The sequence below is a fragment of the Schistocerca gregaria genome, chromosome 8 (assembly GCF_023897955.1).
Source record: "Schistocerca gregaria isolate iqSchGreg1 chromosome 8, iqSchGreg1.2, whole genome shotgun sequence".
NCBI lineage: Eukaryota > Metazoa > Arthropoda > Insecta > Orthoptera > Acrididae > Schistocerca > Schistocerca gregaria.
This window is the reverse complement of record NC_064927.1, coordinates 500,416,647-500,433,907: the sequence shown is the minus strand read 5'-3', so window position 1 is coordinate 500,433,907 and position 17,261 is coordinate 500,416,647. Positions and strand designations below refer to the sequence as shown.

Here is a 17,261-nt window from a genome sequence, read left to right as displayed (position 1 = left end):
GTTTTGTATCTCCGGATAACGATGTTCTCCTGAACAGTCAGTGCCCGGAGATCCGAATGGGGGATTATTTTGCCTGTGGGATATTTTACCCAAGAGAACGCTATCATCATTCAACGACGCAATAGACCTGCATGACCTTGGGAAAAAATTATGGCTATAGTTTCCCCTTGTTTTCAGCCATTCGCAATACCAGCACAGGAAGGCCGTTTGGTTAGTGTTACAAGGCCAGATCAGTCGGTCATCCAGACTGTTACCCCTGCAACTACTGAAAAGGCTGCTGCCCCTCTTCAGGAACCACACGTTTGTCTGGCCTCTCAACAGATACCCCTCCGTTGTGGTTGCACCTACGGTACGGCTAACTGTATCGTTGAGGCACGCAAATCACCCCATCAATGGGGAGGACCATGGTTCATGGGCAGGGGAATATTCATTGCTGTTTGAAAACTGGAAGCATTATGTAAATTATGACGTTATGAATCAAGACCTTTTAATCAACTATTCAGCGGCAAAGTATTTACTTAAAGTCAGCACAGATGCATTTAAAAAAGACATTAACGTGTCAGGATGTTGCTTTTATAGAAAGCAATAAATAAATAAATAAATAAATAAATAAATAAATGCTAATACAGAAATTAAAACGGATGGTAGAAAACAGTTATCTCTAACGAATTTCGTGTGCGGAAAAAGAACGTTCAGTACCAGCTAAAATAAATAAATAAATGTCGTGTGACTAGGGCCTCCCGTCGGGTAGACCGCTCTCCTGGTGCAAGTCTTTCGATTTGACGCCACTTCGGCGACTTGCGCGCCGATGGTGATGAAATGATGATGATTAGGACAACACAACACCCAGTCCGTGAGCGGAGAAAATCTCCGACGCAGCCGGGAATCGGATTGACCTTCTGTGTCGCTGACCACTCAGCTACCGGTGGCGGACAGTAACAGCTGAAAAAACTCAACTTCTGTTGTGCGAGCTGAGTTAATTCAAACTCAAATGACGTTATAGCGAACATAGTGACCGGCAGTAGTGGATGAGATATCGGACGACGGGAGGACAGAGTTCATATTGATGACTCCCGTGAAGAACAGCTGTTGAAACCTCCTTCGGCGAAACCTGGAGGTCACTGTTTTTCCGTCACTTTTCAAGGGACACCGTTTCCAAAAACTGTGGCTTGTCAGATACTCCTGGCTGGCGTAAAGGATTTTGTAAATGTTGCTTTCCTTCCATAAGGGATGCTGCCGGGAACGTAGACATCGACACTTGAGTCTTTCCGTAAAACGGCCGTACACCAACTGGATGAAAGTTGTAGAAGATTTTTCTGGTCAAATAAAGACAATCTCTCATTTAAAATGTGTCGAATCCACTGATAGCTTTTTTGAAGGTAGGTAGGATAGCAAATATCTGTAGTGCATCAGTTGAGCGACGAAATGGGACATCGGGACATTGACCGTAGCCGTGAAAGCTGTGATGCCGCGTCGCCGGCAGGGAGCGGCTCTTCGCGGCCAGCGAGGCTCTGGAAATTCGACGTCACGTGACGGCGTGTTAAGCGGTGGGCTCTAGAGATGGGCAGACTCGTTCATCCTTCGGAACTAGTTCACTGCTGATAGTTTTTTTTTTTTTTTTTTTTGCGAGCCGTTCATTTTTACTCGTTCACTGTTCATTTGTGCTTGGTATATGGTTCTTATGAAAAACTGAAAACTAGTAGTCTAGGTGACTGAAGGATGGAGGGCACGAAGAGGGGGCACTCGCCTCCCTCCTGGAGTATAGAGTTTTTATTCATTACAGAATTTTTACACACTTTTAGAAGCAATTTCTGTGATTCTGCAGAACCTCTCGTTTAGCCAACTACAGCGTTGTGTGGCTAATAGCAGGAAAATAATATAGGGTGGCGCATGGAAAACCGGCCCGAGTACAGAGTGCTCGCCAATAACAGACGATGTGTTGCCTGTTACAAGAAGATGCAACAAACAGACAAACATGTAATGATTAGTCGGTGAAGAAATGGAAGCAACAATGGCGAAACAATCGATGACGATGTGTAGAGAGCTGCAGAAGAGAACATGAAAATCTCACGCGACGCGCATGGGCTGTAGCACGTGTACTCTTGTAAACCTGTTGGTGACTGTTTCCAAGCTTAATAGACCACAAGTGTCTTGTATAAAATTCTTCGTTTCGATTTGCACTACACAGCTATGCTACGTTGTAAACAATAATCATTTACACCCTATATTACTTCACGTTGTCTCTGAGTTCGTAGGCGAAGTAGACTTTATGCAAGCATAAAATAAAATGTGGTTTTCTCATCATACTTGCGTCATACGTTAGTAAAAATTAGGTTTTTATGGTGCATTATTAAAGTTAATGCAGTAATAATAACAATAATTAAGTTCACAGTAATAAAGTTTTTGGTTTGAAAGATGTTTTTGAGATAATAAGTAAATACGATTTTATGGCAATCTATGTCTTTTCAAATGGAGAAGCATCGCTTTTGCTACTGAGCCAAAATGACCCACAACCCACCTTTTTTTTTTTCAAATGAACCAAACTAGCAGATAATGCAAATTAGAAACAACCAAACTTAAAAATAATTAGAGCCTTCCTATATGTAATGTTTTGCATACGAAAGATACACGAAAATCGTTTTATTTAAATTTTCTTACACTAAAAATTAAGCAAATTGTTGAAAGTTAGTTGCTAAATCAAGTTGATGAAAATAAAAAATATATGAATAACAAAAAAACTTGCCTTGTTATAAGTATGACTTCTGCTGTTCATCGATATAATGAAGTGAGCTGATATGCCATTATGTTACCTGAAAAGACGTACCTATTACATGCAACGTGATTTTTATGTAATTTACGTAACTATACAATACTTTTTAATTAGCGGTCATGGACGGTGAAGAGCCAGACCCAAGTGGAAGAACAGTTTGGAACACATGTAAAATGGGCGAGGGCAGTGAACGAAACGAGCAACTGGATACTGAACTAACTAGGAGCAGTCGGCAGTGGAGCTGAGACAGGTGGTCATGCGAAGAACGACGAGTGCGGCCGAGGGAGGCCGAGGATGGGGCGAGCACGCGACCGAGGCTGGAACGAGAACTGCCCAAGTGACCGCCGCGACCGAAGTGAACTAGAGAACTGTGAACCGATCGTTCCTCGTTCCCGGGATTTATAAGTAGACCGCCGCGACCTAAGTGAACTATGAACCGATCGTTCCTTGGAATTCGCTCCTCGGTCCTTTCGTTCATCTTGGTGAACCGTTCCTTTGCACCCGTTCGTTCGCGAACTACCCATCTCTAGTGGGCTCCCTCTTTCTACCCTGCGCTTCCGGCTGGCGACATAGGTCTGCACAGGCGGCACCAGTACGATGGGACAGCGCGGGCTTCCGCGGCCAGAGTCGCTTTACACGAACGTTTTCTGGGCGCGAAAGCGCTTGGTATGTAAATTACCATCACTGGCGAAACCAACAAAGGCTGCGATCGCAGTGGCCTCCTCCCGGGTCCACTGGTGCAGTTGTGCTGTCCAGAGTCACTCGTATTACGTCACGACTGCTATGCCGAGCACATTACGTCGCAATTTTAAAACCGATGGTACTATGGCTCGTTAATGGCGGAACGAGTGGGAAAGTTTAGAGCAGCAAGTTAAGTTCCGTGGCGCGGCGCTCCGGGCTGCTCCCTGCTTCTCCAGCTGCCCGCTCGCGTGGTTAGGGGGTTCACATTGCGGTCCACCAATCCGGCTGCTCGGCAAACGAGCAGCTTTCGCCGAATTTTTCTTCCTCGCCTCGGTCTTTCTGGTGCTCGGCCATCGCAGGTGTGCTGTGTTGCCCAGTGGAATACACCCCCTGGCCTCCGGAAGGGTGTCGGTAACCCGCGCCTGCAGCCCACCTCGTTCACGCCTGCAGTGTGCCGAGCAGCAGTCGCGGACTTGGCGCATCCTGGCTCTCGTGGCTGCTGTGCATCGCCCCTGCAAATGTCAGAGAGCGTCTCCACACAGGAGGCTCGCTGCAGTTTGCCGACGTGCTGCATGTCGTGCGTTCTTCCCTTCGTTGCCACGGCTTGCGGATCGATGTCGGGTTGTAGCTATCGACCATTGAAGTTGTCCGCAGTCTTTTAAGTTCAGGTGTTACATTGTGAACATAACTTAGGCGCTGAGCGCGGATAACCAGAAAACGAATGTTTGAGTTGTCATGCACTGGCACAGGAAGTGTAAATTACTGGCCCGTGTGACGTACTCCTACTCTGTGCCCTAGTATGCCATCCGTTGCCCTCTAGTTCCACGTCTAGGACTGGAATGGCAGCATTCTTTACTACTTAGAGCGTGAACTGGATCTTCTCGTCCACTTTGTTTCAATATTCGTGAAAGGTGTGTAGATCTGTGACACCATGGGGTTGTATAGCGAACGAGTCGTCCACGGATCGGAACCAGCGGCGTGCGTGTAAAGGGGCTGCTAATGGGCATAGGAGAAACCATTGTTACGCTGTCGGTCTGCTCGTAGTATTTTCCTGGCTATTTGAAGTATGTCGATGACAAACAGAAATCAACCAAGTCGCATATGTCTGGCTGGAAATCCCCTTGTGCGATGCGAACAGTTTCGTCTAATGGCAGTTTGTGAACAGTAATTTCACATCCAAGCTACCTGCGATGTCCGTGGGTAAAATTGTTTCTCCCTTCGTGCGTTCTGTATCGAGTGTGGAGTCCTTCACGCAACAGTCCATGTTGCCTATAACTGGAGGTCTCAATTTGCAGGCTAGATACTTTGCCGAGGTGAATGTAGGCGACGCAGCCGCCCGGGGACCTGACAGTGTGTCACGTGGTGCCGTTACGTGTCGTCGATGTCAGGAGCAGGCTGGACCGACCCGCCAACACCCCCTCCCCCCCCCCCCCCTCCCCCTGCGCCAGCCACTGGGTGAGCGTAGTTCGGTGGGAGATGGTCTGCCTGTCTTCCGAGGACACTAATGGAATATCACTAGGAAGCAAGCAAGCATTTGTCGTTCGAAAATACAATGTAGTCACCATTCACGTCTGCGAGCAGCAGTAGTGGGCAGCAGTGGGACATCCTGGGAGCGCACTGCCGCCCGTACACCACTCGCCGTCTCGGTCGACATAACCCATGATAAAGTGTAACAGAGATGCTCGGCGAACTGTTTGGGAAGCCTTGAAAGAAACGCGAAGTAGCTGCTGCGTAGTTAAAATCTGGTTTTGCAGGACAGAGCACATCAAGTTATGGTTGTGGAAAGCGGCCAAAATCAGTTACTATCAGTTCCACAAAAAAATGTTCAAATGTGTGTGAAATCTTATGGGACTTAACTGCTAATGTCATCAGTCCCTAAGCTTACACACTAGTTAACCTAAATTATCCTAAGGACAAACACACACCCATGCACGAGGCAGTACTCGAACCTCCGCCGGGATCAGCCGCACAGTCCATGACTGCAGCGCCCTAGACCACTCGGCTAATCCCGCGCGGCAGTTGCACAAAACACACAAACTTTATTTTCCTAAAAACACTTATCACACATGGCCTTAAGAGAATTCAAAACAATACAGCAGAAAGCCCGAACACAAGTTATTACAATTGCTTTAAAGAACACACGCAGCTGAAGGTCTTACTTAAAAAAGAAAACCTCACATAAATACTCGGCTGAAGGCCACACACTGGACACAGAAGAACTGAGGCTTAAGGCCTGGATAATAATAAGGATTTACAATCTGCAAAATCACCCTTCTTTTAAAAAAATAGTTTAAGCAAGAATATTCATAGTTTTAATTTAAGACGGCTGAAAGCCGTGTCTTAACATTAAAAAAAAAACTAAATTAATAGACTAAAAGAAAATCACAATCTTAAACAACAGAGCAGTGGTGCTCAGAAGTGTTCTAAGCGTCGGCCTGAGGAGGTAACTCTAACACAAGATCAGGCGAGACAGGCAACCAAGCGTAATACTAAATAATCGGATGCAAACCGACCAAGGGACGGCTGAAGGATCGACCAACGGCACGACAACGGAAAATATAGGGCGAGGACGAAGACACCGGCAGCACTACGTCTCCAAAATTGGAGTCTAAAAACAGCCAAGGCACAGTAACCACTCAAACATATGAACAACACCAAAGGCTGTCAAACTACACGCGGTACGGACAGCATCAACACGGTGAGGAAAAACTCACTGCGGAACACTATTCTAACGCCCTCGCCGCGGAGACTTCCTCGCTGCTCTGTCCCAACCGACCGACTGCCTACTCCAGTACGCAGACACCATTAACATAACTGCTCAGTCGAAATTACTCATGCTAGTCAGAGTTCCACGAAAACTCTTCCACGAGAACTCTAACAATCTTAAAAGCAATCACTGTGGAACAACCAGAACGAGTGACAAGTCGACACACACAGAGAACCCGAAGCGGTGGGCGACCAAATATTATGCGTCATCCGATGAGACGCCCTACCGGACGACCAAACAGCGGTCGTCCCCGCTCCAGTCTCCTTCCGGCGGACAGTGGATGTGTGTCGTCAGCGGTCGGCGAGTACTGGCTGTCCACACCTCACTGCCACTGCGTCCTGACTGAACCCCCGACACACGACGAGCCGGAAATACTAGCGGTCGCTTCAAAGATAATACGACACTGCTCTTGTCGTTACGCGCTGCTGCTGCCACTCGTGGGCAGGCAAGCCAGAAACTCAGCGACGCCAGTAAACCGAATAAGAAACGAGGCGACAGTTCCGTAAAGAGAACTTGTCAAGCAAGAAACGGCATGAACACGAGCCGCGCATGGCTCAGTAGTATCTATAACGTGATGGAGATGTAGATGCCCACGTGACAGTGTGGAAGTGTCGTCCGTCTTCTGAACAAACGCGGCCCGGTTTTCTCAGGCTGCCACACGACTGTTTCGGAATCTTGTTTGTAAACGGCCGTTAGTTAACTCACGTCTTACTCTGAAGTAAAGTACGTAGCCGACTCATGCAAAACTTTCAATACTATGTTGGAATGTAGTATAGACGAGTTGTAACTGCTCAGTTGTTTCCAGTTTAACAGACAATTTCTTGTAGCTCCCTGAGTACAAGGAAATACAAGTTTCTGTCTTTAGCCAATAACACGGCATCGCAGTAACTGAAATCTTGGATAATTTTACACGCACTAGTCTCTAGAATCCTCCGCAATCCTCTTACGGATCTGGTAAGTACGGATTTTGTTTCATATCCCATGCTCCAAAAATTAATATCATTGTAAAACAAAACAAAAAATTGCAATTTTTCGTGTTCTTCGATCTAAATAGACTTTTTCTTCTGCGTGACAAAGCGACACTGAAGAATCAATGACTGAATAACTTCCTTCACTTTTGGCAGTGCTTGGGAATAAACGTAAAACCGAAAATCTAGCTTTTTCGTTCAAAATGGCTCTGAGCACTATGCGACTTAACAGCTATGGTCATTAGTCCCCTGGAACTTAGAACTACTTAAGCCTGACTAACCTAAGGACATCACACAACACCCAGTCATCACGAGGCAGAGAAAATCCCTGACCCCGCCGGAAATCGAACCCATGAACCCGGGTTTGAGAAGCGAGAACACTACCGTACGACCACGAGCTGCGGACAGTTTTTTAGTATACTGGATGAAATTAGGTCTTAATCGGGTATTCCCGAACGAAATGGCAACCCGATGTGGTTGCTTTCTAGTTGCTGGGTCGTTTTACTTGGGACAGTGCTGTGAGTTCGTGTCCAAACCCAGCGTTGAAGTCTCCGAGAAAAAGGCAAGAAATTTCTTTTTATAGGGACTGTTGGCAAAGTGGAGGACGATTATAATTCCGATGTGACTTTCCACACATTTGTTCGCAGAGAAGGCAGTTTAAGAACCTTCTGCAAAAGAGTATACACTATATTATAAGGCGTTCTGAGCACCGGTCCATCGTTATACATTTGACTATGCCACTTTATAAATAAGTACGATTCACAATTTATTTTTCGTAACACTCTATAAACCAGTACGATAAGTTTGATTGTAATTATCTAGTCGGCACTTGGCGCGCCTACACTCGATTTGCTCCCAGTTTGCGATCGCACCTGAATATAGGCTTTCCAGAGCAAAACATTTAGTATACGTACAAACAACCATAGTATTACTGCACCTGACTTATTTCACTCTAAGAAAATTCCTTAGTTTTTAATGAATAGCTAATACCTATTCGTGATTTTTTTTAAAAGTGGTATTATCACAGTTAACTGTGTTTTTACGTAGATCCCATTAACAGAAATTTTCTGCCTAATAGTTCTTACACAGGCCTAGTTAACTTTATTTAGCTGTGCTAAGTAACTTAAATGCATTTAAACCTTAGCGCCCAGTACGAACTGTATATTACTGACTTTTCCTAGTGTAGGTCCGCAGCTCGTGGTCTTGCGGTAGCGTTCTCGCTTCTCGCGCACGTATTCCCGGGTTCGATTCCCAGCGGGGAATTTTCCTGCCTTGAGATGACTGGGTGTTGTTTAGTCTTCATCATCATTATTCATCCCCATTAGGGACGGAGGAAGGCAGTGGCAAACCACCTCCGCTAGGACGTTGCCTAGCACGGCGGTGCGGGTCTCCCGCGTAGTCCCCTACGCTCCTCGGAGTGTGGGACCTCATCATCATCACTAGTTTATTATCGAAAATCTATTCCGACTACGATCATTCAACATTAATATAAGAATGGATATTAACACTAAAACGCTTCTCTCAATGCTATGAAGTCAATACCAGTAGCAAAACCACTAACGTAAAGTTTTTATTAATGATATTTCCGTCCAGCAAAAATTACACTCTTTTGTTCTGCAAGACTTATTACCGCCTAACAGAGATAAAGCTACGACTGCAAGTCAGCGAATTGTTTATGACAGACAAACTATAAAACACATTGCACATGCCACTGGATAGACGAATGCTCTAAGTTTTATGTTCGCACAGACACTATACCGTACACCCAACATGAGCAACATCGAGAAACATCGAAACGGTAGTCCATTTCATTACACACACTAATCAACAGTTCCCTTTTTATTGAATCGACAACGTCATCATTCCGATTTCTCATCTCTTGAAGAGTATCTGCCGTAGGTGGGACGAAGACTCTGTCGTTTATGTACCCTGACAGAGAAAAAAAAAAAAAATGTCGCGAGGTGTGAGATCTGGTGAGCTGGGAGAACAAAAGCAATGTGCAGTACCTTGTTGTCCTGCTCTTCCAATCCAGTTTTGTGGGACGGTGGTGTCAGGATAGCGCCACACCGCAAGGTGAAAGTTGGGCGGGGCGCCGTCATGCGGACAAGTGAAACCATTGGAATCTTCATAAAGTTGAGGAAACAATCACTTTTGCAGCATATCCACTTGTGACATCGTTATCACAGTTTCCTCCGAGAAACAGAAAGTTCCATAAACTTTGCGAACAGAAACGGCACAAAACACATTCAGTTTCAGCGAGTCTCTTTCACGTTCGACGACGACGCCAAGGTTTTGTGACGCCTAAATTTTCGAACGTGAGCTGCTCAAAGGCTATATCTTCTGAGCTGCACTGGACGTTAAGCTAAATCAGTGTACTACTCACCGACGTAAACAAATAGGCATTATTGGATGAAAGAATTTTATACCTTTTGTTGTAATTAAACAATTTATTGTTACATTAAAAAGTGATATACGCTTTTTGTTGTTATTATTAAAACAGTGCACATCTATGGTAATTTGAAAGTGAGACGGCGGCAAGTTATGATTGGGAGCGAAGTGGGGATGGAGGTGCCGCGAGACACAGGCGGAGACGACAGTGGGGTCACCTCCACCTCACCCCTCCCCCACTCCAGAGCCGAACCCTGGACCCGCTCGTGAGGCACCAGCCTCAAACAGCAGACGACTCTGAGGGAATGGACACCACAACTGCTACAAGAGCAAACAGGCCTCGCTTTTCCCGTTCCGAATGCCTCACTAACTATGGCTGTCAGACACTGAGGGTGTCTCTTCGGTGCGCCATTAGTAAGTACGTTACAAAATTGTTAAGGCTTTCGTGCCCACTTGTTGACAAACTGCATATTGGCTTCTGTCTCGGGTTCTTCGGCCGACGTTCATCTAATGATTTTACCGATGTTTCGCCAGGACGAGTGGCTGGCATTTTGACAATGCTTTATTGCCGGTGGTGAACTGGAGCCGAGTTCGCGGCCGCAGACTATATGTACCTGGCGCGCCAACGTCCGACGGTTTCTCCGCGGTCATTTCCGGTGCGGTTCTCCTCTTGCTACCTGCGACGGTCGTTCGCTGCAGTGAGGGAAGCCAGGACCCGTTTACCTTAAGGCTTTCCTCTTTCTTGTTGAAACTGTTCGCGTGTTTTTGTATTTCTACAGCTGCTCTGAACAAGCGCGTGTTATATTGCTTCTCTACAGTCAGAACTTCCGTGTCTGCGAATTTTATTACGTGGTCGGTCTCACTCAGTGCGTGCTCTGCCACGGCCGTTTCCTCCACCTGCCCCATCCTGCGATGTCGCTTATGCTCTGTGATACTGGTGTTAATTGATCGTCCAGTCACTCCGATATAAACTTTTCCGCATGTCCATGGTACACGGTATATTCCCGACATTGCAAGTGGGTCCCTTTCCTCATTCGCCGATCTAAGACACTCTTTGATCTTCCTTGTCGGTTTGAAAATCGTCTTTACGCCATGTTTGCGCAATATACGGCCGATTCTGTTCGTCTCTCTGGGAATGTGTGGCAGAAAGGCCGTCCCCGACATTTCTTTTTGCGATTCCTTACTTCGCCGAGTGTCTGGCTCTAATATAATTTGTGGAGTACCCATTGGTCCTCAGGACACTTTCCAGGTGTTGCATTTCTCGTCTGAGCTTCTGCGGCTCACATATTCGTCCTGTTATCGTTACCAGGGTATTAATCATGCCTCTTTTCTTTGATAGTTTGTGCAGGTATCGGCCCATGTGTGTCGGTTTTCGATACACACTGTGTCCCAGGTTTTCGCCGTCCCTTGTGACCAATACATCTAGAAACGGCAGTTTCTTGTCCTTTCCTACTTCCACGGTAATGTTATGTTGGCATGGAGGCTGTTCAAGTGTCTTAGGAAGTCACCGAGCTGTTCTTTGCTCCACACCACGAAAGGATCATCGACGTACCTGCACCACACCTTAGGTTTGTGAGTCGCCAAGTCCAGTGCCTGTGCTTCGAATTGTTCCATGAAGAAGTTGGCCACCACTGGACTGAGAGGACTACCAATGGCGACGCCCTCCAGCTGTTCGTAGAAATCGCCATTCCACGTGTAATAGGTCGTGGTGAGACATGCATGGAAGAGCTTTTTGATGTGTTGCGGGAAAATGGAACCGATGTGCTCGAGAGCGTCAGTAAGTACGTTGTCAGAATTACCCATTCCTGCTACTGGCATGTTGCGCTAGTCTCCACAGAGACGTGCAGGGCGTACAAGTTTCAGACAGTGCTTTGCCTGTCTCTCTCTCTCTCTCCCTATCTCCCTCCCTCCTCCCCTTCTCTCTCTCTCTCCCTCCCCCTCCTCCCCCCCCCCCCTCTCCTCATGTCCCGGAAGTGCGCTCCGCGTCAGGTTGACACGAGCACATGTCTAGGCTCTAGGCTACAGCCTGTACCGGAACGAGGAGCGGACACACCTCTGCCGCAGCTCGCTTTCGCACAGACCCGCGGCCCTGGAGAGCGCCGGCCCGCCTTAAAAAGCCGCGCAGGCGCTGCGTCCAGCTGAGGCACCGGCCGCGCGTGACTCACAGCGGTTGGGCGACCTGCGAGGCCGCTCCTTCTCTGACACACACACACACGCACACACACACATAGTCCGCTGTCACGGCTACTCGCTCAGCTCTTCATTAGATATTTGTTGTTGTTGTGGTCTTCAGTCCTGAGACTGGTTTGATGCAGCTCTCCATGCTACTCTAACCTGTGCAAGCTTCTTCATCTCCCAACACCCACTCAATCTACATCCTTCTGAATCTGCGTAGTGTAGTCATCTCTTGGTCTCCCTCTACGATTTTTACCCTCCACGCTGCCCTCCAATACCAAATTGGTGATCCCTTGATGCCTCAGAACATGTCCTACCAACCGATCCCTTCTTCTGCTCAAGTTGTGCCACAAACTTCTCGTCTCCCCAATCCAATTCAATACTTCCTCATTAGTTACGTGATCTACCCATCTAATCTTCAGCATTCTTCTGTAGCACCACATTTCGAAAGCTTCTATTCTCTTCTTGTCCAAACTATTTATCGTCCATGTTTCACTTCCATACATGGCTACACTCCATACTAATACTTTCAGAAATGTCTTCCTGACACTTAAATCTATACCCGATGTTAACAAATTTCTCTTCTTCAGAAACGCTTTCCTTGCCATTGCCAGTCTACATTTTATATCCTCTCTACTTGGACCATCATCAGTTATTTTGCTCCCCAAATAGCAATACTCCTTTACTAGTTTAAGTATCTCATTTCCTGATCTAATACACTCAACATCACTCGACTTAATTCGACTACATTCCATTATCCTCGATTTGCTTTTGTTGATGTTCATCTTATATCCTCCTTTCAAGACACTATCCATTCCGTTCAACTGCTCTTCCAAGTCCTTTGCTGTCTCTGACAGAATTACAATGTCATCGGCGAACCTCAAAGTTTTTATTTCTTTTCCATGGACTTTCCCTTGATGCCTCAGAACATGTCCTACCAACCGATCCCTTCTTCTGGTCAAGTTGTGCCACAAACTTCTCTTCTCCCCGAACTTTTCTTTTGTTTCCTTCACTGCTTGCTCAATATACAGATTGAATAGCATCGGGGAGAGGCTACAACCCTGTCTCACTCCCTTCCCAACCACTGCTTCCCTTTCATGTCCCTCGATTCTTATAACTGCCATCTGGTTTCTGTACAAATTGTAAATAGCCTTTCGCTCCCTGTATTTTACCCCTGCCACCTTCAGAATTTGAAAGAGAGTATTCCAGTCAACATTGTCAAAAGCTTTCTCTAAGTCTACAAATGCTAGAAACGTACGTTTGCCCGTCCTTAATCTAGCTTCTAAGATAAGTCGTAGGGTCAGTATTGCCTCACGTGTTCCAACATTTCTACGGAATCCAAACTGATCTTCCCCGAGGTAGGCTTCTACTAGTTTTTCCATTCGTCTGTAAAGAATTCGCGTTAGTATTTTGCAGCTGTGACTTATTAAACTGATAGTTCCGTAATTTTCACATCTGTCAGCACCTGCTTTCTTTGGGATTGGAATTATTATATTATTCTTGAAGTCTGAGGGTATTTCGCCTGTCTCATACATCTTGCTCACCAGATGGTAGAGTTTTGTCAGGACTGGCTCTCCCAAGGCCGTCAGTAGTTCCAATGGAATGTTGTCTACTCCGGGGGCCTTGTTTCGACTAATGTCTTTCAGTGCTCTGTCAAACTCTTCACGCAGTATCGTATCTCCCATTTCATCTTCATCCATATCCTCTTCCATTTCCATAATATTGTCCTCAAGTACATGGCCCTTGTATAGACCCTCTATATACTCCTTCCACCTTTCTGCTTTCCCTTCTTTGCTTAGAACTGGGTCTCCATCTGAGCTCTTGATGATCATACAAGTGGTTCTCTTATCTCCAAAGGTCTCTTTAATTTTCCTGTAGGCAGTATCTATCTTACCCCTAGTGAGATAAGTCTCTACATCCTTACATTTGTCCTCTAGCCATGCCTACTTAGCCATTTTGCACTTCTTGTCGATCTAATTTTTGAGACGTCTGTATTCCTTTTTGCCTGCTTCATTTACTGCATTTTTATATTATCTCCTTTCATCAATTAAATTCAATATTTCTTCTGTTACCCAAGGATTTCTACTAGCCCTCGTCTTTTTACCTACTTGATCCTCTGCTGCCTTCACTACTTCATCCCTGAAAGCTACCCATTCTTCTTCTACTGTATTTCATTTCCCCATTCCTCTCAATTGTTCCCTGATGCTCTCCCTGAAACTCTGTACAACCTCTGGTTCTTTCATTTTATCCAAGTCCCATCTCCTCAAATTTTCACATTTTTGCATTTTATTCAGTTTTAGTCTACAGGTCATAACCAATAGATTGTGGTCAGAGTCTACATCTGCACCTGGAAATGTCTTACAATTTAAAACCTGGTACCTAAATCTCAGTCTTACCATTATATAATCTATCTGAAACCTGTCAGTATCTCCAGGCTTCTTCCATGTATACAGCCTTCTCTTATGATTCTTGAACCTACTATGTTTCCTTCTCTTCCTTTTTCTACTCTCGAATTCCAGTCACCCATGACTATTAAATTTTCGTCTCCCTTCATTATCTGAATAATTTCTTTTATTTTATCATACATTTCTTCAATTTCTTCGTCATCTCCAGAGCTAGTTGGCATATAAACTTGTACTACTGTAGTAGGTGTGGGCTTCGTATCTATCTTGGCCACAATAATGCGTTCACTATGCTGTTTGTAGTAGCTTACCCGCATTCCTATTTTCCTATTCAGTATTAAACTTACTCGTGCATTACCCCTATTTGATTTTGTATTTATAACCCTGTAGTCACCTGACCAGATGTCTTGTTCCTCCTGCCACCGAACTTCACTAATTCCCACTATATCTAACTTTAACCTATACATTTCCCTTTTTAAATTTTCTAACCTACCTGCCCGATTAAGGGATCTGACATTCCACGCTCCGATCTGTAGAATGCCAGTTTTCTTTTTCCTGTTAACGACATTCTCTTGAGTAGTCCCCGCCAGGAGATTCGAATGGGGGACTATTTTACCTCCGGAATATTTTACCCAAGAGGACGCCATCATCATTTAATCATACAGTAAAGCTGCATGCCCTCGGGAAAAATTACGGCCGTAGTTTCCCCTTGCTTTCAGCCGTTCGCCTTACCAGCATAGCAAGGCCGTTTTGATTAATGTTACAAGGCCAGATCAGTCAATCATCCAGACTGTTGCCCCTGCAACTACTGAAAAGGCTGCTGCCCCTCTTCAGGAACCACACGTTTGTCTGGCCTCTCAACAGATACCCCTCCGTTGTGGTTGAACCTACGGTACTGCTATCTGCATCGCTGAGGCACGCAAGCCTTCCCACCAACGGCAAGGTCCATGGTTCATGGGGGGCAGCATATTTATGGGCAGCAAAATGTTTCACTATGAACTAAGTTCCGAGGCCATAAACTGCAGACGGCCAGTAGCAGGGACAACGTTTCTGAAAAAGAGATATTTGTGAGCACCGCACATAAACTTACACCTCAAGACCTATTTTCTGAAGGTATCTGTCTCAAGTATAACTTCTGCGAAAGTGAAATGCGGACGATAAAGAGTTCGTAGCAAAAGAGAATAGGAGCATTTTAAATGTTGTGCGAGAGAAGATTGCTCGAGATTAGGTGGGTACATCGAATAAATAATAATGGAGGCAGCAAATTTGTGGCACAACTTGACTGAAAGAAGGCGTCGGCTTATAGAACATGTCCTGAGGTGTGAGTGAACCGTCTATTGACGCTACATTAGTAAACCTTCGTAAAAGGATGTCAAACAGGACATTAGTTCTTCAACGTTTGTAGTCCTGTCTTCCTCAGTTGCGTGTGATATTACGGTTCAAATGGTGCAAATGGCTCTGAGCACTATGGGACTTAACTTCTGAAGTCATCAGTCCCCTAGAAGTTAGAACTACTTAAACCTAGCTAAGCTAAGGACATCACACTCATCCATGCCCGAGGCAGGATTCGAACCTGCGACCGTAGTAGTCGCGCAGTTCCGTACTGCAGCGCCTAGAACCGGTCGGCCACCGCGGCCGGCCAATATTACAGTATATTGATAATTTTTACCTACAGACCGTCTGACATAAAAACTCTTCCCCCTTCACTTTCTGGACACAAACACACACACACACACACACACACACACACACACACACACACACACACAGAGCCCATATATATATATATATATATATATATATATATATATATATATATATATATATACACAGGGCCCAAAAAATATACATATACCACACCAAAATACACACACACACAAATACATACACGAACAGATCAAAAAAAAAGGTTCAAATGGCTGTGAGCACTATGGGACCCAACTGCTGTGGTCATCAGTCCCCTAGAACTTAGAACTACTTAAACCTAAGTGACCTAAGGACATCACACACATCCATGCCCGAGGCTGGATTCGAACCTGCGACCGTAGCAGTCGTACGCTTCCGGACTGCTCGCCTAGAACCGCGAGATGAACAGATCACACATACTTCAATAATTACACTCGAAAGTTCGACAATAACATTCGATCTTTGGCAAAAACTTTGACAGTCGGCAACAGAAACGAAAACATTTGCATTGAAACAAGCGTTCAGTTCATAGTGCTGTGGAATGTGAGGAAAAAACCGCAAATTGGCATTCATAAGAAGAATAACAACACCAAAAATGCAACAGGAGCGTAATATGTAAGAAATTGTCCACGCAACCTGTATAAACAGTTCAAAACATTACTACTTAATAGAACATACCAAACCACCAGAACAGTTTATAACCTGTAAGTACAGTGACAAAAATGTAAATTAAATAGCAAATATATGTACATATTCCAGGCCACTGATGATGCCTTGCAGCAAATAAAGGCGAAACGCGTATGGCGCTAAAATTGTGTTTTATTCAGTTGCTGGCAGACGGTCCATAAGTAAATGTTATCAATATACCGTAATAGCATATTAGTACTTAATTTCGTATGTAATATACCACCGAAGAGCTAATAATTGTAATTAACTGATGGGTAACCTTATAAACGATGACTTCCTTTGAATAAAAGGTGGAGCAGTAAAGTTTACAATGACTTAATAACAGGAGTATGTCATTCCCCACCGCCCTTTTAATGTTCTAGGGTCAAGTGATGGAGGGAAATGTGGGAATATAAATTACAAAGCAATACCTTGGCTTGTCCACAGCGAGCAACTTGCAATGGGTGTAGGCTGTAGTAGTCCTGCAGAGATGAAATAGCGTGGAGGGCTGAGCTGCATCGAAGCAGCCTTCAGAGTGAAGATCGCGACCGCCAGCGCAACAGGAGCGCTACACGCGAGGCTGCCTTGGGACAAACAGGGGGCAGCTGACACTGGAATCTCTCGTCCATCCGTCTAACCTCCGTCGACAGCACCGTCGTTAAGATCGGAACCGCGGCTCGTATAGATAAGGATGAGCAACGATGGCAGCAGGGAATTTGTTACAGGGAACTTTCCAGCAGACACCTGAATTGGCGGAA

At 45.4% G+C, this 17,261-nt stretch overlaps 1 protein-coding gene across 1 annotated transcript in view; it reads right to left on the bottom strand.

The window, feature by feature from the left end:
- Positions 1 to 17,035, bottom strand: part of LOC126285360 (neurogenic locus notch homolog protein 1-like) — a 248,272-nt gene extending 231,237 nt beyond the window's left edge. Inside the window, exon 1 of the mRNA XM_049984683.1 lies at positions 16,935 to 17,035. The gene's annotated coding sequence lies outside the window, so the exon portion shown is untranslated. The remainder of the gene's footprint in view (positions 1 to 16,934) is intronic.
- Positions 17,036 to 17,261: the final 226 nt, after the last annotated feature.